This window comes from Hyperolius riggenbachi, chromosome 8 (assembly GCF_040937935.1).
Source record: "Hyperolius riggenbachi isolate aHypRig1 chromosome 8, aHypRig1.pri, whole genome shotgun sequence".
NCBI classification, from domain to species: domain Eukaryota; kingdom Metazoa; phylum Chordata; class Amphibia; order Anura; family Hyperoliidae; genus Hyperolius; species Hyperolius riggenbachi.
Window position 1 is genome coordinate 226,705,376 of NC_090653.1, and position 22,796 is coordinate 226,728,171.

Consider the following 22,796-nt stretch of genomic DNA (forward strand, 5'->3'; position numbering starts at 1 on the left):
CTCTGGTTTGCAGAAATGTAGGGACCCCATCTTTGGAATCCAAGTCTAACAATATGTCTTCTACCTGCATGAGACATTTCGTGAAATTCAGACGTTGCTAACGGCCATGGCTGCGATTTATGTACATCAGCATCACTACCATTGAAATAGCCCAAATAAACAGGTTTTTGTGACCCTAGGCCAGGGGTCGGCAACCCGCGGCTCCGGAGCCGCATGCGGCTCTTTTTCATCTTCGCCGCGGCTCCTAGGCGGCTCCGGTGTCAGTGGCTGCGGCGCGCGTGACGTGTGCTGTTGTCGCTGGCCGGCAGCCTATCAGAGAGGCCGCCGGACCAGTGCAGTGCAGGGCTTCGGGCGGCCATTTTCCCGTAGCCCTGCAGGCAGGACGTGACGTAGGAAGAGGATCGTGGGAGTTGCGCGCCACAAGGTCGGGACCGGAGGTCGGGACAGGAGGAGATCGTGACAGGAGGTCTTCTGACTAGGTGAGTAAATGGGTTTTTTTTTCAGATCTGCTGAAGGATTGTGCACATGGGGGTCAGATCTGCTGAAGGATTGTGCATATGGTGGTCAGATCTGCTGAAGGATTGTGCATATGGGGGTCATATCTGCTAACGATTTGTGCATATGGGGGTCATATCTGCTAACGATTTGTGCATATGGGGGTCATATCTGCTAACGATTTGTGCATATGGGGGTCATATCTGCTAAGGATTTGTGCATATGGGAGTCATATCTGCTAACGATTTGTGCATATGGGGGGTCATATCTGCTAACGATTTGTGCATATGGGGGTCATATCTGCTGAAGGATTATGCATATGGGGGTCATATCTGCTGAAGGATTGTGCATATGGGGGTCATATCTGTTAACGATTTGTGCATATGGGGGTCATATCTGCTAACGATTTGTGAATATGGGGGTCATATCTGCTAACGATTTGTGCATATGGGGGTCATATCTGCTAACGATTTGTGCATATGGGAGTCATATCTGCTAACGATTTGTGCATATGGGGGTCATATCTGCTAATGATTTGTGCATATGGGGGTCATATCTGCTAACGATTTGTGCATATGGGGGTCATATCTGCTAACGATTTGTGCATATGGGAGTCATATCTGCTAATGATTTGTGCATATGGGGGTCATATCTGCTAACGATTTGTACATATGGGAGTCATATCTGCTAACGATTTGTGCATATGGGGGTCATATCTGCTGAAGGATTGTGCATATGAGGGTCATATCTGCTAACGATTTGTGCATATGGGGGTCATATCTGCTAACGATTTGTGTATATGGGGGTCATATCTGCTAACGATTTGTGAATATGGGGGTCATATCTGCTAACGATTTGTGCATATGGGGGTCATATCTGCTAACGATTTGTGCATATGGGCGTCACATCTGCTAACGATTTGTGCATATGGCTTTGCGGCTCCCAGTTTTTTTCTCTTTTCGGAAACGGGTCCAAGTGGCTCTTTATGTCTTAAAGGTTGCAGACCCCTGCCCTAGGCTATGACCTCTTTGGCCTAGGGACCCGAAACTCACCAGTTATGATCCCCCTAACAGTTCCTACAATGCTAGAAAATTTGCCACTGCTGAGCCATTGCCCTTTGAAAAGATTTGAGATTTTGGAAAGTGAAATAGGGGCCTAATGAAAGCCTATGGGGGATTTTACCATTTTTGCAATATGCCTTCTACCTGCATGAGTCCTTTGGACTCTTGGCTCACACCATCATCTCCAGATGCTGACTGCTCAGGGTCAGGATCCAGGGAGGTTTGTATAACGCCTCCCAAACCATCATGTATCTGCACAGCCCCTGACAACGGCAACACCCCCACAGGTAAAGTTTTAACGTATTTGCCACCATCTTTGACTGTTAGGGAAGCTTTATCATCTTTACATACATTATCCACCTCTGTCTTGGAAGATTCCCTCCCGACAATCACCTCCAAGATCGTATCTTCATCAACTTCAGGTTTAACATGCACAGCTGTAATTTGCTCAGTAGGTTGATGCATGGCAGGTAAGAGAGACGCCTGACCAGAAGGCTCCTCAGGCGTACTGCCTTTCTCCATAACCACGCAATCTCCCTCACCTCCGTTCAGATATTCATCATCACTGTTTGCTAACATGGCTTGGAACCTCTGACGACACACCAGGGCCTCACTCATAGGTCCCCCGTAAGCTTTCAGGCCCTCAAGCACAGCCTGCTGCTCACGGATCCTCTGTCTCAGGCTTACCAGTTCAGGGTCCATATTCAGAAAGCTCGATTGCCATTTCACTCCGTAGCGAAAGATTGCATTCTTTAGCTGGAACTTCAAAGTTTTTATCAAGAAACAGCATCCATCAACTGCGTGCACCCAAGCTACAGTGTCCTTCACAGTCAATGTTCCTCCCCTTCCCAAGCCAGTGGGATCAGGGTGCTTTGGAGCCGCCTGCTCCATCCTGAGACAGCCGGCCTGCAAGGTAGGCTCCTGCCGACGAAAGGCCTAAGCAGGGCCTTAAAGTTCGGACTATCTCCGCTCCTCCTGCACTGATGGTCGGACAGGCACACCACGGATAGGTCCTTTGAGCAGAGCTCCAACAGTCAATGCTCTCCCCTCAGTGATCCAGTTCAGACTGACAACCGCCTCACCAAACTTGGGTCACTTGGTCATGGGGTGAAGCTGAAACATTCTGTCACATTTTGGGGACCCAAAAAAGTGGGCGGAGCCACACACAACCAATCAGATTTACCCTATTGACTTCAATGGGAAAATGTAAACCGCTGCAATTCTCACAGTATTAAAGCCAGAGTTCCCAGACTTGGCACAGTGGGTCACTGGGTGACTGGGTTTAAAATTTATAAAAAGTGGGCGGAGTCTACCACAGCCAATCAAATTTCAGCCATTAGTTTAAAAGGGAAAAATAAAAAAAATTGCTGCTGCTCTTAGACGGTTAGTGGCAGGGTCCTGACACTTGGCACAGTTGGTCACTGGGGGACTGGGATTAAAATTCATAAAAGTGGGCGGAGCCAAAACCGACCAATCAGATTTCTTTGATTGATTTAAATGGGAAAAATTAACAAGGCTGCCATTCTCACAATATTGATGTCAGGGCCCTCGAATATCGCAAATGTGGTCGCTGGGGGTTTCCACTCCAAGTTTAGAAAAAGTGGGCGGAGCCACCCGCAACCAATCAAATTTCATTCATTGATTTTTAATAGAAAACAATAAAACTGCTGTCATTTTTACACATTTTATTATAGCTATGTAACTATTATAGTACTAGTGTTGTTGTTGTCCAAGTGAGTAGGGGTCTCTCTCGGCTCTTCCTATGGTGGTTCCACACGGAATGCGGGCCGCACCCCTCCGGACTCCACAGCCTTCCAGTCTATGGAAATGAAGAACGGCTCTTCCCTCAGGTTTTTCATCTGATCTTTACGCGCTTCCTGGTTTTTACACAGTAGCTTCTCCAGGAAGTCTTTCAGTGTGGGGTCCATCTCCGGCGGGTAGTCTGGATAATTGTAATAAATGGAGTTTTTGATGACAGCCTCATCCTTCTCCCACTTGTCCATGAATGGGTGTTTGAGGCATGCCATCAAAAAAAGCATGATTCCCGTAGAGAAGAAGTCTACTGAGTGTTCGTAGTCCATCTCTAGGAACACCTCCGGGGCCATATAGTGCAAGCTCCCGTTACATCCTTCAACCATGTCATCCCCAAAGACATCTTGCACTGCCAGGCCGAAGTCAGCAATCTTTATGTTCCCGACTCCGTCCAGGAGGATGTTTTCCGGCTTGATGTCTCTGTGGATGACACCCTTGGAGTGGATGTACTCCAGGCCGATAACCATCTGCGCAGCAAACAGTCTCAGGGTCGTAATGTCAAATGGCTTGTCAGCATCATCTAGAAGTGTCATCAGATCTCCCCCGCTCAGGTACTCCATGGCAAAGCAGAGGTAATTCTTTGACTGGAATGTACCGTAGAGCTGAGTGATAAAGGGACCCTTCCCAAGGGTCTTCAATACCTGACACTCCATGAATATTTCCTCAGGGTCATTATACTTTATAAATGGCCTTTTCTTGACCATTTTAATGGCCAGCTGTTGGTCTCTGGCTTGGTGGGAAGCAAGGTAAACCTTGCCAAATGACCCCTCTCCAAGAAGTTTATGGAAGTTGAAGCTGCCCAAAGTCAGTGGCTTCCTGATGGTCTGGATTCCACTCGGGCCAGCTTCTTCCTCCTTCGCCACACGAGGTGAAACATCAGAAAGCTGATATCCCGGCGCTGGTTTCCCAGCTACTTCCTCCTCCACATGACCGGAATCATCAGCTCCTAAGTCCACATCGACAAAAGCTGAAGCATCCGACAACTGATATCCCGGCGCTGGTTCCCCAGCTGCTTCCTCCACCACATGACCGGAATCATCAGCTTCTTCCACTTCGCCAACATCCAAGGGGGAGACATCCGATAACTGATATCCCAGCGCTGGTTCCCCAGCTACTTCCTCCACCACATGACCGGAATCATCAGCCTCTTCCTTCTCCTCCACATCCACACGAGGTGAAACATCAGAAAGCTGATATCCTGGCGCTGGTTCCCCAGCTACTTCCTCCACCACATGACCAGAATCATCAGCTCCTAAGTCCACATCCACAAAAGGTGAAACATCCGACAACTGATATCCCGGCGCTGGTTCCCCAGCTACTTCCTCCACCACATGACCGAAATCATCAGCTTCTTCTGCTTCGTCAACATCCAAGAGGGAGATATCCGACAACTGATATCCCGACGCTGGTTCCCCAGCTACTTCCTCCACCACATGACCGGAATCATCAGCTTCTTCCTTCTCCTTCACATCCACACGAGGTGAAACATCAGAAAGCTGATATCCTGGCGCTGGTTCCCCAGCTACTTCCTCCACCACATGACCAGAATCATCAGCTCCTAAGTCCACATCAACAAAAGCTGAAGCATCCGACAACTGATATCCCGGCGCTGGTTCCCCAGCTACTTCCTCCACCTCATGACCGGAATCATCAGCCTCTTCCTTCTCCTTCACATCCACATGAGGTGAAACATCAGAAAGCTGATATCCCGGCGCTGGTTCCCCAGCTACTTCCTCCACCACATGACCGGAATCATCAGCTCCTAAGTCCACATCAACAAAAGCTGAAGCATCCGACAACTGATATCCCGGCGCTGGTTCCCCAGCTACTTCCTCCACCACATAACCGGAATTATCAGCTTCTTCCGCTTCGTCAACATCCAAGAGGGAGACATCCGATAACTGATATCCCGGCGCTGGTTCCCCAGCTACTTCCTCCACCACATGACCGGAATCATCAGCCTCTTCCTTCTCCTCCACATCCACACGAGGTGAAACATCAGAAAGCTGATATCCTGGCGCTGGTTCCCCAGCTACTTCCTCCACCACATGACCAGAATCATCAACTCCTAAGTCCACATCAACAAAAGCTGAAGCATCCGACAACTGATATCCCGGCGCTGGTTCCCCAGCTACTTCCTCCACCACATGACCGGAATCATCAGCTTCTTCTGCTTCGTCAACATCCAAGGGGGAGATATCCGATAACTGATATCCCGGCGTTTGTTTCCCAGCTACTTCCTCCACCACATGACCGGAATCATCAGCCTCTTCCTTCTCCTTCACATCCACACGAGGTGAAACATCAGAAAGCTGATATCCCGGGGCTGGTTCCCCAGCTACTTCCTCCACCACATGACCAGAATCATCAGCTCCTAAGTCCACATCCACAAAAGGTGAAACATCCGACAACTGATATCCCGGCGCTGGTTCCCCAGCTACTTCCTCCTCCACATGACCGGAATCATCAGCTTCTTCTGCTTCGTCAACATCCAAGGGGGAGATATCCGATAACTGATATCCCGGCGCTGGTTTCCCAGCTACTTCCTCCACCACATGACCGGAATCATCAGCCTCTTCCTTCTCCTTCACATCCACACGAGGTGAAACATCAGAAAGCTGATACCCTGGCGCTGGTTCCCCAGCTACTTCCTCCACCACATGACCGGAATCATCAGCTTCTTTCTTCTCCTCCACATCCACATAAGGCAAAACATCAGAAAGCTGATATCCTGGCGCTGGTTCCCCAGCTACTTCCTCCACCACATGACCAGAATCATCAGCCTCTTCTGCTTCCTCCACATAAGGTGAAATAACCGATATCTGATATCCCGGTGCTGGGTACCCAGCTACTCCCTCCACCACATGACCGGAATCATCCGATACCACATATTCCAGTGCTAATGCAGAACGCCCGGTAGATGGGGCAGGTCTACAGCAGTAGAACAGTCTGCCCAAGAAAGCCCTGATAGAACGCACAGCTGCCTGGGCTCTTCCCCTAGCTGGTGGTTGTGGCTCTGGGTCAGCATTGGCAGCTGGCTGTACAGAGGGCTGCTGAACCTCAAGCCTGAGGTTCATTTTGCGGTGCCTTTTACAGCAGCGCAACATAGTTCACCAATGAGAATCTCACTAATGAGTAAATTGCTCGAGAGCAAAATCAATCGTCTTCACTTGTGCAAGTGGAGACAAAAGTGAGCCTCTCAATGCTCAACCTCTGCTTATATACACACACGGCTATTATGACATCACTTCCCTGACATCAACAGAGGTAAACATGGGGCTATTATGACATCACAAGAGGGGCTCGGTGGAAGCAGATAGGACTTTCCGGCACTTTCCATCAGATTTTATGTTATACGTCAACACTCAAAATACATAAAAGTGGGCAGAGCCAGAACCGACCAATCAGATTTCTTTGCTTGATTTAAATGGGAACAATTAAAAAGGCTGCCATTCTCACAATATTGATGTCAGGGACCTCGAATATCGCAAATGTGGTCCCTGGGGGTTTCCACTTCAAGTTCTGAAAAAGTGGGCGTAGCCACCAGCAACCAATCAAATTTCATTCATTGATTTTCAATGGAAAAATATAAAACTGCTGCCATTTTTACACGTTAAATGCCAGCATTCACAAACTTTGGAGTGTTAGTCACTGGGTGACTGTGGTTCACAAGTAGGAAAAAAGGGGGCGGGGCAACAACAGCCAATCAGATTTCAGCCATTGACCTTAATGAAAAATGATAAACCACTGCTAAAATCACAGTTTAAATGCTAGGTGTCCCAAACTTGGCTCAGTTATTCACTGGGTGACTGCGGTCAAAAACAGGAAAAGTGGGTGGAGCCACTAACATCCAATCAAATTTCACCTATGCACTTCAATGTAAAACTTTCAAATACTGCCACTCTCACAGTTTTAAAGCCAGAGGTCCAAAACTTGGCACAGACCATGACATGGTGGTTAATTTTAAAATTTAGAAAAATGGGCGGAGCTTAAAACAGCCAATCAAATGTTACCTATTGCTATTCAATGTCAATATATAAGTTGCTGTCATTCTTTTACTGTTACTGGCAGGGACTTCAAACTTGGCACAGTCAGTCACAGGGGGACTGGGATTAAAATTTGAAAAGTGGGTGGGGCCAAAAATAGCCAATCAGATTTTCCCTATTGACTTCAATGGGAAAATGTAAACAGCTGTAATTCTCACTGTATTAAAGCCAGAGTTCCCAGACTTGGCACACTGGGTCACTGGGGTTAAAATTTGACAAGGTGGGCGGAGCCACATACAGCCAATCAGACACATAGCCAACATCCTGTGGTTTCTTCAGAAACGACACCATCTAGTTCTTCTTATTATTATAGGCGCCCCCCCCCCATTTTCTATACGCTACTCCTCCTACAGTTTTAGGGGTAGAAGCGCCAAACAAGCGAAGTACGTTGCTTGTGCTTTATTAAGCGATCGCACCCTCCGGGCCCCTGCGGCGGACCCCGGAAGACCCCTTTTTTCGTATTGACTTTGACAGGGAAAAATTTAAAATCACTGCCACTCGTACAATTTTGAAGCTACACTCCCCAAACTCGGACCACATATGGTTGGTGTCACCCCAAATAAAAAGATGTATTTTGGGGGCTCACCCCAAATTAGGCGGAGCTACCAGCGGCCAATGAAAATTTAGCAAATTTCTATACGCTACTCCTCCCAGAGTTTAAGGAGTAGAATTCTGAAACTTTGCACACTTGTTCGGCTCATACCCGAATAGGTTGCTTGTGCTTTTTTAAGCAATTTCACCCTCCGGGCCCCTGTGGCGGACCCCCAAAGACCCCATTTTTCCCATAGACTTTCATTGGAAATTTTGAAACTTTTGCCACTCGTACAGCTTTGAAGTTACACTCACCAAACTTGGGTCACTTGGTCAGGGAGTGAAGCTGAAACATTCTGTCACATTTTGGGGACCCAAAAAAGTGGGTGGAGCCACAAACAACCAATCAGATTTTCCCTATTGACTGCAATGAGAAAATGTAAACAGCTGTAATTCTCAAAGTATTAAAGCCAGAGTTCCCAGACTTGGCATAGTGGGTCACTGGGTGACTGGGTTTAAAATGTATTAAAAGTGGATGGAGTCTACCACAGCCAATCAAATTTCAGCCATTAGTTTAAATGGGAAAAATAAAAATTGCTGCTGCTCTTAGACGGTTAATGGTAGGGTCCTGACACTTGGCACAGTTGGTCACTGGGGGACTGGGATTAAAATTCATAAAAGTGGGCAGAGCCAAAACCGACCAATCAGATTTCGTTAATTGATTTAAATGGGAAAAATTAAAAAGGCTGCCATTCTCACAATATTGATGTCAGGGACTTCGAATATCGCAAATGTGGTCCCTGGGGATTTACACTTCAAATTTTGAAAAAGTGGGTGGAGCCACCAGCAACCAATCAAATGTCATTCATTGATTTTCAATAGAAAACAATAAAACTGCTGCCATTTTTACACGTTAAATGCCAGCATTCATAAACTTTGGAGTGTTAGTGACTGAGTGACTGTGATTCGCAATTAGTAAAAAAAAGGGGGCGGGGTAACAACAGCCAATCAGATTTCAGCCATTGACCTTAATGAAAAATGATAAACTGCTGCTATTATCACAGTTTAAATGCCAGGTGTCCCAAACTTGGCTCAGTTACTCACTGGGTGATTGCGGTCAAAAAATAAAAAAAGTGGGCGGAGCCACTAGCATCCAATCAAATTTAACCAATGCACTTCAATGTAAAGCTTTCAAATACTGCCACTCTCACAGTTTTAAAGCCAGAGGTCCAAAACTTGGCACAGACCATGACATGGTGGTTAATGTTAAAATTTAGAAAAATGGGCGGAGCTTAAAACAGCCAATCAAATGTTACCTATTGCTAATCAATGTCAATATATAAGTTGCTGTCATTCTTTTACTGTTAATGGCAGGGACTTCAAACTTGGCACAGTCGGTCACAGGGGGACTGGGATTAAAATTTTGAAAGTGGGCGGGGCCAAAAACAGCCAATCAGATTTTCCCTATTGACTTCAATGGTAAAATGTAAACAGCTGTAATTCTCACATTATTAAAGCCAAAAATTTGGCAAGGTGGGCGGAGCCACATGCAGCCAATCAGACACATAGCCAACATCCTGTGGTTTCTTCAGAAACGACACCATCTAGTTATTATTATTAGCGCCCCCCCATTTTCTGTACGCTACGCCTCCTACAGTTTTAGGGGTTCAAGCGCCACACTTTCCACACTTATTCGTCTTATAGTGAAGTACGCTGCTTGTGCTTTATTAAGCGATCCCACCCTCCACGCCCCTGCGGCAGACCCCAGAAGCCCCCATTTTTCGTATTGACTTTGACAGGGAAAAATTTAAAATCGCTGTTACTCGTACAATTTTGAAGCTACACTCCCCAAACTCGGACCACATATTGTTGGTGTCACCCCAAATTAAAATAAGTATTTTGGGGGGCACCCAAAGTGGGCGGAGCTACCACCAGCCAATGAACATTTAGCAATTTTCTATACGCTACTCCTCCCAGAGTTTCAGGAGTACAATTATGAAACTTTGCACACTTGTTTGGCTCATACCCGAATAGATTGCTTGTGCTTTTTTAAGCAATCCCACCCTCCGTGCCCCTGTGGTGGACCCCCGAAGACCTTATTTTTCCCATAGACTTTCGTTGGAAAACTTGAAACTTTCGCCACTCGTACAGCTTTGAAGTTACTCTCACCAAACTTGGGTCACTTAGTCATGGGGTGATGCTAAAACATTCTGTCACATTTTGGGGACCCCAAAAAGTGGGTGGAGCCACAAACAACCAATCAGATTTTCCCTATTGACTTCTATGAGAATATGTAAACAGCTGTAATTCTCACAGTATAAAAGCCAGAGTTCCCAAACTTGGCCCACTGGGTCGCTGGGTGACTGGGTTTAAAATTTAGAAAAAGTGTGCAGAGTCTACCACAGACAAATTTCAGCCATTCATTTAAATGGGAAAATGTAAAACTGCTGCCGCTTTTAGACAGTTAATAGCAGGGTCCTCAAACTTGGTACAGTTGGTCACCAGGGGACTGGGATTAAAATTCAGAAAAGTGGGTGGGGCCAAAACCAACCAGATTTCTTTCATTGATTTGTATGGGAAAAATAAAAAGGCTGCCATTCTCACATTATTGATGTCATGGACCTCGAATATCGCAAATGTGGTGCTGGGGGACATCAAGAATGAGAAGCTTAAGTTCAGTTACAATATACCTTTTAGTTTCAGAATAGAAGTCACCCAGCACTTCATCTACATCTGCAAGTGCACCAAGAGCTAACGCAACCTCCTCCATACTTTCTGTGGTCCCAACCACTCCTTCTCCTGAAGCACCCACAGATGTATCAACAGCAGCCTGCCCATCTGCCCCTTTCTCCTCCTGTTTATTCTCTTTACTTTTTATGTCATTTTCTACACAACTTTCTTTTTTTTCCACATCCACATTTTCATTTAAAGAAACATTTTCAATCACTTCATCTTCAATTAACAAATTCACACTACCATTCTCATTTTGCATTATCTCAATATTGCCAAACACGGTATCACATTTGACTCTAGTAAGCTTTACTTCCACCTCCCTTCCCTTCCCATCACTCTGCATAAGCAAATCACAGTTCCCTTTGGCTAAGGATACAGTTCCCAAAACATTTTACCAATTTTGGACCCCTGTAACTCTGGTTTGCAGAGATGTAGGGACCCCATCTTTGGAATCCAAGTCTAACAATATGTCTTCTACCTGCATGAGACATTTCGTGAAATTCAGATGTTGCTAACGGCCATGGCTGTGATTTATGTACGTCAGCATCACTACCATTGAAATAGCCCAAATAAACAGGTTTTTGTGACCCTAGGCTATGACCTCTTTGGCCTAGGGGCCCGAAACTCACCAGTCATGTTCCCCCTAAGGGTCCCTACAATGCTAGAAAATTTGCCACTGCTGAGCAATTGCCCTTTGAAAAGATGTGAGATTTTGGAAAGTGAAATTGGGAGGCAATAAAAGCCTATGGGGGATTTTGCCAATTTTGGACCCCTGTAACTCTGGTTTGCAGAGATGTAGGGACCCCATCTTTGGAATCCAAGTCTAACAATATGTCTTCTACCTGCATGAGACATTTCGTGAAATTCAGATGTTGCTAACGGCCATGGCTGTGATTTATGTACGTCAGCATCACTACCACAGAAATAGCCCAAATAAACAGGTTTTTGTGACCCTAGGCTATGACCTCTTTGGCCTAGGGGCCCGAAACTCACCAGTCATGTTCCCCCTAAGGGTCCCTACAATGCTAGAAAATTTGCCACTGCTGAGCAATTGCCCTTTGAAAAGATGTGAGATTTTGGAAAGTGAAATAGGGAGGCAATGAAAGCCTATGGGGGATTTTGCCAATTTCGGACCCCTGTAACGCTGGTTTGCAGAGATGTAGGGACCCCATCTTTGGAATCCAAGTCTAACAATATGTCTTCTACCTGCATGAGACATTTCGTGAAATTCAGACGTTGCTAACGGCCATGGCTGCGATTTATGTACGTCAGCATCACTACCATTGAAATAGCCCAAATAAACAGGTTTTTGTGACCCTAGGCTATGACCTCTTTGGCCTAGGGGCCCGAAACTCACCAGTCATGTTCCCCCTAAGGGTCCCTACAATGCTAGAAAATTTGCCACTGCTGAGCAATTGCCCTTTGAAAAGATGTGAGATTTTGGAAAGTGAAATAGGGAGGCAATGAAAGCCTATGGGGGATTTTACCAATTTTGGACCCCTGTAACTGGTTTGCAGAGATGTAGGGACCCCATCTTTGGAATCCAAGTCTAACAATATGTCTTCTACCTGCATAAGACATTTCGTGAAATTCAGACGTTGCTAACGGCCATGGCTGCGATTTATGTACGTCAGCATCACTACCATTGAAATAGCCCAAATAAACAGGTTTTTGTGACCCTAGGCTATGACCTCTTTGGCCTAGGGGCCCGAAACTCACCAGTCATGTTCCCCCTAAGGGTCCCTACAATGCTAGAAAATTTGCCACTGCTGAGCAATTGCCCTTTGAAAAGATGTGAGATTTTGGAAAGTGAAATAGGGAGGCAATGAAAGCCTATGGGGGATTTTACCAATTTTGGACCCCTGTAACTCTGGTTTGCAGAAATGTAGGGACCCCATCTTTGGAATCCAAGTCTAACAATATGTCTTCTACCTGCATGAGACATTTCGTGAAATTCAGACGTTGCTAACGGCCATGGCTGCGATTTATGTACATCAGCATCACTACCATTGAAATAGCCCAAATAAACAGGTTTTTGTGACCCTAGGCCAGGGGTCGGCAACCCGCGGCTCCGGAGCCGCATGCGGCTCTTTTTCATCTTCGCCGCGGCTCCTAGGCGGCTCCGGTGTCAGTGGCTGCGGCGCGCGTGACGTGTGCTGTTGTCGCTGGCCGGCAGCCTATCAGAGAGGCCGCCGGACCAGTGCAGTGCAGGGCTTCGGGCGGCCATTTTCCCGTAGCCCTGCAGGCAGGACGTGACGTAGGAAGAGGATCGTGGGAGTTGCGCGCCACAAGGTCGGGACCGGAGGTCGGGACAGGAGGAGATCGTGACAGGAGGTCTTCTGACTAGGTGAGTAAATGGGTTTTTTTTTCAGATCTGCTGAAGGATTGTGCACATGGGGGTCAGATCTGCTGAAGGATTGTGCATATGGTGGTCAGATCTGCTGAAGGATTGTGCATATGGGGGTCATATCTGCTAACGATTTGTGCATATGGGGGTCATATCTGCTAACGATTTGTGCATATGGGGGTCATATCTGCTAACGATTTGTGCATATGGGGGTCATATCTGCTAAGGATTTGTGCATATGGGAGTCATATCTGCTAACGATTTGTGCATATGGGGGGTCATATCTGCTAACGATTTGTGCATATGGGGGTCATATCTGCTGAAGGATTATGCATATGGGGGTCATATCTGCTGAAGGATTGTGCATATGGGGGTCATATCTGTTAACGATTTGTGCATATGGGGGTCATATCTGCTAAGGATTTGTGCATATGGGAGTCATATCTGCTAACGATTTGTGCATATGGGGGGTCATATCTGCTAACGATTTGTGAATATGGGGGTCATATCTGCTAACGATTTGTGCATATGGGGGTCATATCTGCTAACGATTTGTGCATATGGGAGTCATATCTGCTAACGATTTGTGCATATGGGGGTCATATCTGCTAATGATTTGTGCATATGGGGGTCATATCTGCTAACGATTTGTGCATATGGGGGTCATATCTGCTAACGATTTGTGCATATGGGAGTCATATCTGCTAATGATTTGTGCATATGGGGGTCATATCTGCTAACGATTTGTACATATGGGAGTCATATCTGCTAACGATTTGTGCATATGGGGGTCATATCTGCTGAAGGATTGTGCATATGAGGGTCATATCTGCTAACGATTTGTGCATATGGGGGTCATATCTGCTAACGATTTGTGTATATGGGGGTCATATCTGCTAACGATTTGTGAATATGGGGGTCATATCTGCTAACGATTTGTGCATATGGGGGTCATATCTGCTAACGATTTGTGCATATGGGCGTCACATCTGCTAACGATTTGTGCATATGGCTTTGCGGCTCCCAGTTTTTTTCTCTTTTCGGAAACGGGTCCAAGTGGCTCTTTATGTCTTAAAGGTTGCAGACCCCTGCCCTAGGCTATGACCTCTTTGGCCTAGGGACCCGAAACTCACCAGTTATGATCCCCCTAACAGCTCCTACAATGCTAGAAAATTTGCCACTGCTGAGCCATTGCCCTTTGAAAAGATTTGAGATTTTGGAAAGTGAAATAGGGGCCTAATGAAAGCCTATGGGGGATTTTACCATTTTTGCAATATGCCTTCTACCTGCATGAGTCCTTTGGACTCTTGGCTCACACCATCATCTCCAGATGCTGACTGCTCAGGGTCAGGATCCAGGGAGGTTTGTATAACGCCTCCCAAACCATCATGTATCTGCACAGCCCCTGACAACGGCAACACCCCCACAGGTAAAGTTTTAACGTATTTGCCACCATCTTTGACTGTTAGGGAAGCTTTATCATCTTTACATACATTATCCACCTCTGTCTTGGAAGATTCCCTCCCGACAATCACCTCCAAGATCGTATCTTCATCAACTTCAGGTTTAACATGCACAGCTGTAATTTGCTCAGTAGGTTGATGCATGGCAGGTAAGAGAGACGCCTGACCAGAAGGCTCCTCAGGCGTACTGCCTTTCTCCATAACCACGCAATCTCCCTCACCTCCGTTCAGATATTCATCATCACTGTTTGCTAACATGGCTTGGAACCTCTGACGACACACCAGGGCCTCACTCATAGGTCCCCCGTAAGCTTTCAGGCCCTCAAGCACAGCCTGCTGCTCACGGATCCTCTGTCTCAGGCTTACCAGTTCAGGGTCCATATTCAGAAAGCTCGATTGCCATTTCACTCCGTAGCGAAAGATTGCATTCTTTAGCTGGAACTTCAAAGTTTTTATCAAGAAACAGCATCCATCAACTGCGTGCACCCAAGCTACAGTGTCCTTCACAGTCAATGTTCCTCCCCTTCCCAAGCCAGTGGGATCAGGGTGCTTTGGAGCCGCCTGCTCCATCCTGAGACAGCCGGCCTGCAAGGTAGGCTCCTGCCGACGAAAGGCCTAAGCAGGGCCTTAAAGTTCGGACTATCTCCGCTCCTCCTGCACTGATGGTCGGACAGGCACACCACGGATAGGTCCTTTGAGCAGAGCTCCAACAGTCAATGCTCTCCCCTCAGTGATCCAGTTCAGACTGACAACCGCCTCACCAAACTTGGGTCACTTGGTCATGGGGTGAAGCTGAAACATTCTGTCACATTTTGGGGACCCAAAAAAGTGGGCGGAGCCACACACAACCAATCAGATTTACCCTATTGACTTCAATTGGAAAATGTAAACCGCTGCAATTCTCACAGTATTAAAGCCAGAGTTCCCAGACTTGGCACAGTGGGTCACTGGGTGACTGGGTTTAAAATTTATAAAAAGTGGGCGGAGTCTACCACAGCCAATCAAATTTCAGCCATTAGTTTAAAAGGGAAAAATAAAAAAAATTGCTGCTGCTCTTAGACGGTTAGTGGCAGGGTCCTGACACTTGGCACAGTTGGTCACTGGGGGACTGGGATTAAAATTCATAAAAGTGGGCGGAGCCAAAACCGACCAATCAGATTTCTTTGATTGATTTAAATGGGAAAAATTAACAAGGCTGCCATTCTCACAATATTGATGTCAGGGCCCTCGAATATCGCAAATGTGGTCGCTGGGGGTTTCCACTCCAAGTTTAGAAAAAGTGGGCGGAGCCACCCGCAACCAATCAAATTTCATTCATTGATTTTTAATAGAAAACAATAAAACTGCTGTCATTTTTACACATTTTATTATAGCTATGTAACTATTATAGTACTAGTGTTGTTGTTGTCCAAGTGAGTAGGGGTCTCTCTCGGCTCTTCCTATGGTGGTTCCACACGGAATGGGGGCCGCACCCCTCCGGACTCCACAGCCTTCCAGTCTATGGAAATGAAGAACGGCTCTTCCCTCAGGTTTTTCATCTGATCTTTACGCGCTTCCTGGTTTTTACACAGTAGCTTCTCCAGGAAGTCTTTCAGTGTGGGGTCCATCTCCGGCGGGTAGTCTGGATAATTGTAATAAATGGAGTTTTTGATGACAGCCTCATCCTTCTCCCACTTGTCCATGAATGGGTGTTTGAGGCATGCCATCAAAAAAAGCATGATTCCCGTAGAGAAGAAGTCTACTGAGTGTTCGTAGTCCATCTCTAGGAACACCTCCGGGGCCATATAGTGCAAGCTCCCGTTACATCCTTCAACCATGTCATCCCCAAAGACATCTTGCACTGCCAGGCCGAAGTCAGCAATCTTTATGTTCCCGACTCCGTCCAGGAGGATGTTTTCCGGCTTGATGTCTCTGTGGATGACACCCTTGGAGTGGATGTACTCCAGGCCGATAACCATCTGCGCAGCAAACAGTCTCAGGGTCGTAATGTCAAATGGCTTGTCAGCATCATCTAGAAGTGTCATCAGATCTCCCCCGCTCAGGTACTCCATGGCAAAGCAGAGGTAATTCTTTGACTGGAATGTACCGTAGAGCTGAGTGATAAAGGGACCCTTCCCAAGGGTCTTCAATACCTGACACTCCATGAATATTTCCTCAGGGTCATTATACTTTATAAATGGCCTTTTCTTGACCATTTTAATGGCCAGCTGTTGGTCTCTGGCTCGGTGGGAAGCAAGGTAAACCTTGCCAAATGACCCCTCTCCAAGAAGTTTATGGAAGTTGAAGCTGCCCAAAGTCAGTGGCTTCCTGATGGTCTGGATTCCACTCGGGCCAGCTTCTTCCTCCTTCGCCACACGAGGTGAAACATCAGAAAGCTGATATCCCGGCGCTGGTTTCCCAGCTACTTCCTCCTCCACATGACCGGAATCATCAGCTCCTAAGTCCACATCGACAAAAGCTGAAGCATCCGACAACTGATATCCCGGCGCTGGTTCCCCAGCTGCTTCCTCCACCACATGACCGGAATCATCAGCCTCTTCCTTCTCCTCCACATCCACACGAGGTGAAACATCAGAAAGCTGATATCCTGGCGCTGGTTCCCCAGCTACTTCCTCCACCACATGACCAGAATCATCAGCTCCTAAGTCCACATCCACAAAAGGTGAAACATCCGACAACTGATATCCCGGCGCTGGTTCCCCAGCTACTTCCTCCACCACATGACCGAAATCATCAGCTTCTTCTGCTTCGTCAACATCCAAGAGGGAGATATCCGACAACTGATATCCCGACGCTGGTTCCCCAGCTACTTCCTCCACCACATGACCGGAATCATCAGCTTCTTCCTTCTCCTTCACATCCACACGAGGTGAAACATCAGAAAGCTGATATCCTGGCGCTGGTTCCCCAGCTACTTCCTCCACCACATGACCAGAATCATCAGCTCCTAAGTCCACATCAACAAAAGCTGAAGCATCCGACAACTGATATCCCGGCGCTGGTTCCCCAGCTACTTCCTCCACCTCATGACCGGAATCATCAGCCTCTTCCTTCTCCTTCACATCCACATGAGGTGAAACATCAGAAAGCTGATATCCCGGCGCTGGTTCCCCAGCTACTTCCTCCACCACATGACCGGAATCATCAGCTCCTAAGTCCACATCAACAAAAGCTGAAGCATCCGACAACTGATATCCCGGCGCTGGTTCCCCAGCTACTTCCTCCACCACATAACCGGAATTATCAGCTTCTTCCGCTTCGTCAACATCCAAGAGGGAGACATCCGATAACTGATATCCCGGCGCTGGTTCCCCAGCTACTTCCTCCACCACATGACCGGAATCATCAGCCTCTTCCTTCTCCTCCACATCCACACGAGGTGAAACATCAGAAAGCTGATATCCTGGCGCTGGTTCCCCAGCTACTTCCTCCACCACATGACCAGAATCATCAACTCCTAAGTCCACATCAACAAAAGCTGAAGCATCCGACAACTGATATCCCGGCGCTGGTTCCCCAGCTACTTCCTCCACCACATGACCGGAATCATCAGCTTCTTCTGCTTCGTCAACATCCAAGGGGGAGATATCCGATAACTGATATCCCGGCGTTGGTTTCCCAGCTACTTCCTCCACCACATGACCGGAATCATCAGCCTCTTCCTTCTCCTTCACATCCACACGAGGTGAAACATCAGAAAGCTGATATCCCGGGGCTGGTTCCCCAGCTACTTCCTCCACCACATGACCAGAATCATCAGCTCCTAAGTCCACATCCACAAAAGGTGAAACATCCGACAACTGATATCCCGGCGCTGGTTCCCCAGCTACTTCCTCCTCCACATGACCGGAATCATCAGCTTCTTCTGCTTCGTCAACATCCAAGGGGGAGATATCCGATAACTGATATCCCGGCGCTGGTTTCCCAGCTACTTCCTCCACCACATGACCGGAATCATCAGCCTCTTCCTTCTCCTTCACATCCACACGAGGTGAAACATCAGAAAGCTGATACCCTGGCGCTGGTTCCCCAGCTACTTCCTCCACCACATGACCGGAATCATCAGCTTCTTTCTTCTCCTCCACATCCACATAAGGCAAAACATCAGAAAGCTGATATCCTGGCGCTGGTTCCCCAGCTACTTCCTCCACCACATGACCAGAATCATCAGCCTCTTCTGCTTCCTCCACATAAGGTGAAATAACCGATATCTGATATCCCGGTGCTGGGTACCCAGCTACTCCCTCCACCACATGACCGGAATCATCCGATACCACATATTCCAGTGCTAATGCAGAACGCCCGGTAGATGGGGCAGGTCTACAGCAGTAGAACAGTCTGCCCAAGAAAGCCCTGATAGAACGCACAGCTGCCTGGGCTCTTCCCCTAGCTGGTGGTTGTGGCTCTGGGTCAGCATTGGCAGCTGGCTGTACAGAGGGCTGCTGAACCTCAAGCCTGAGGTTCATTTTGCGGTGCCTTTTACAGCAGCGCAACATAGTTCACCAATGAGAATCTCACTAATGAGTAAATTGCTCGAGAGCAAAATCAATCGTCTTCACTTGTGCAAGTGGAGACAAAAGTGAGCCTCTCAATGCTCAACCTCTGCTTATATACACACACGGCTATTATGACATCACTTCCCTGACATCAACAGAGGTAAACATGGGGCTATTATGACATCACAAGAGGGGCTCGGTGGAAGCAGATAGGACTTTCCGGCACTTTCCATCAGATTTTATGTTATACGTCAACACTCAAAATACATAAAAGTGGGCAGAGCCAGAACCGACCAATCAGATTTCTTTGCTTGATTTAAATGGGAACAATTAAAAAGGCTGCCATTCTCACAATATTGATGTCAGGGACCTCGAATATCGCAAATGTGGTCCCTGGGGGTTTCCACTTCAAGTTCTGAAAAAGTGGGCGTAGCCACCAGCAACCAATCAAATTTCATTCATTGATTTTCAATGGAAAAATATAAAACTGCTGCCATTTTTACACGTTAAATGCCAGCATTCACAAACTTTGGAGTGTTAGTCACTGGGTGACTGTGGTTCACAAGTAGGAAAAAAGGGGGCGGGGCAACAACAGCCAATCAGATTTCAGCCATTGACCTTAATGAAAAATGATAAACCACTGCTAAAATCACAGTTTAAATGCTAGGTGTCCCAAACTTGGCTCAGTTATTCACTGGGTGACTGCGGTCAAAAACAGGAAAAGTGGGTGGAGCCACTAACATCCAATCAAATTTCACCTATGCACTTCAATGTAAAACTTTCAAATACTGCCACTCTCACAGTTTTAAAGCCAGAGGTCCAAAACTTGGCACAGACCATGACATGGTGGTTAATTTTAAAATTTAGAAAAATGGGCGGAGCTTAAAACAGCCAATCAAATGTTACCTATTGCTATTCAATGTCAATATATAAGTTGCTGTCATTCTTTTACTGTTACTGGCAGGGACTTCAAACTTGGCACAGTCAGTCACAGGGGGACTGGGATTAAAATTTGAAAAGTGGGTGGGGCCAAAAATAGCCAATCAGATTTTCCCTATTGACTTCAATGGGAAAATGTAAACAGCTGTAATTCTCACTGTATTAAAGCCAGAGTTCCCAGACTTGGCACACTGGGTCACTGGGGTTAAAATTTGACAAGGTGGGCGGAGCCACATACAGCCAATCAGACACATAGCCAACATCCTGTGGTTTCTTCAGAAACGACACCATCTAGTTCTTCTTATTATTATAGGCGCCCCCCCCCATTTTCTATACGCTACTCCTCCTACAGTTTTAGGGGTAGAAGCGCCAAACAAGCGAAGTACGTTGCTTGTGCTTTATTAAGCGATCGCACCCTCCGGGCCCCTGCGGCGGACCCCGGAAGACCCCTTTTTTCGTATTGACTTTGACAGGGAAAAATTTAAAATCACTGCCACTCGTACAATTTTGAAGCTACACTCCCCAAACTCGGACCACATATGGTTGGTGTCACCCCAAATAAAAAGATGTATTTTGGGGGCTCACCCCAAATTAGGCGGAGCTACCAGCGGCCAATGAAAATTTAGCAAATTTCTATACGCTACTCCTCCCAGAGTTTCAGGAGTAGAATTCTGAAACTTTGCACATTTGTTCGGCTCATACCCGAATAGGTTGCTTGTGCTTTTTTAAGCAATTTCACCCTCCGGGCCCCTGTGGCGGACCCCCAAAGACCCCATTTTTCCCATAGACTTTCATTGGAAATTTTGAAACTTTTGCCACTCGTACAGCTTTGAAGTTACACTCCCCAAACTTGGGTCACTTGGTCAGGGAGTGAAGCTGAAACATTCTGTCACATTTTGGGGACCCAAAAAAGTGGGTGGAGCCACAAACAACCAATCAGATTTTCCCTATTGACTGCAATGAGAAAATGTAAACAGCTGTAATTCTCAAAGTATTAAAGCCAGAGTTCCCAGACTTGGCATAGTGGGTCACTGGGTGACTGGGTTTAAAATGTATTAAAAGTGGATGGAGTCTACCACAGCCAATCAAATTTCAGCCATTAGTTTAAATGGGAAAAATAAAAATTGCTGCTGCTCTTAGACGGTTAATGGTAGGGTCCTGACACTTGGCACAGTTGGTCACTGGGGGACTGGGATTAAAATTCATAAAAGTGGGCAGAGCCAAAACCGACCAATCAGATTTCGTTAATTGATTTAAATGGGAAAAATTAAAAAGGCTGCCATTCTCACAATATTGATGTCAGGGACTTCGAATATCGCAAATGTGGTCCCTGGGGATTTACACTTCAAATTTTGAAAAAGTGGGTGGAGCCACCAGCAACCAATCAAATGTCATTCATTGATTTTCAATAGAAAACAATAAAACTGCTGCCATTTTTACACGTTAAATGCCAGCATTCATAAACTTTGGAGTGTTAGTGACTGAGTGACTGTGATTCGCAATTAGTAAAAAAAGGGGGCGGGGTAACAACAGCCAATCAGATTTCAGCCATTGACCTTAATGAAAAATGATAAACTGCTGCTATTATCACAGTTTAAATGCCAGGTGTCCCAAACTTGGCTCAGTTACTCACTGGGTGATTGCGGTCAAAAAATAAAAAAAAGTGGGCGGAGCCACTAGCATCCAATCAAATTTAACCAATGCACTTCAATGTAAAGCTTTCAAATACTGCCACTCTTACAGTTTTAAAGCCAGAGGTCCAAAACTTGGCACAGACCATGACATGGTGGTTAATGTTAAAATTTAGAAAAATGGGCGGAGCTTAAAACAGCCAATCAAATGTTACCTATTGCTAATCAATGTCAATATATAAGTTGCTGTCATTCTTTTACTGTTAATGGCAGGGACTTCAAACTTGGCACAGTCGGTCACAGGGGGACTGGGATTAAAATTTTGAAAGTGGGCGGGGCCAAAAACAGCCAATCAGATTTTCCCTATTGACTTCAATGGTAAAATGTAAACAGCTGTAATTCTCACATTATTAAAGCCAGAGTTCCCAGACTTGGCACACTGGGTCACTGGGTGACTGGGGTTAAAATTTGGCAAGGTGGGCGGAGCCACATGCAGCCAATCAGACACATAGCCAACATCCTGTGGTTTCTTCAGAAACGACACCATCTAGTTATTATTATTAGCGCCCCCCATTTTCTGTACGCTACGCCTCCTACAGTTTTAGGGGTTCAAGCGCCACACTTTCCACACTTATTCGTCTTATAGTGAAGTACGCTGCTTGTGCTTTATTAAGCGATCCCACCCTCCGCGCCCCTGCGGCAGACCCCAGAAGCCCCCATTTTTCGTATTGACTTTGACAGGGAAAAATTTAAAATCGCTGTTACTCGTACAATTTTGAAGCTACACTCCCCAAACTCGGACCACATATTGTTGGTGTCACCCCAAATTAAAATAAGTATTTTGGGGGGCACCCAAAGTGGGCGGAGCTACCACCAGCCAATGAACATTTAGCAATTTTCTATACGCTACTCCTCCCAGAGTTTCAGGAGTACAATTATGAAACTTTGCACACTTGTTTGGCTCATACCCGAATAGATTGCTTGTGCTTTTTTAAGCAATCCCACCCTCCGTGCCCCTGTGGTGGACCCCCGAAGACCTTATTTTTTCCATAGACTTTCGTTGGAAAACTTGAAACTTTCGCCACTCGTACAGCTTTGAAGTTACTCTCACCAAACTTGGGTCACTTAGTCATGGGGTGATGCTAAAACATTCTGTCACATTTTGGGGACCCCAAAAAGTGGGTGGAGCCACAAACAACCAATCAGATTTTCCCTATTGACTTCAATGAGAATATGTAAACA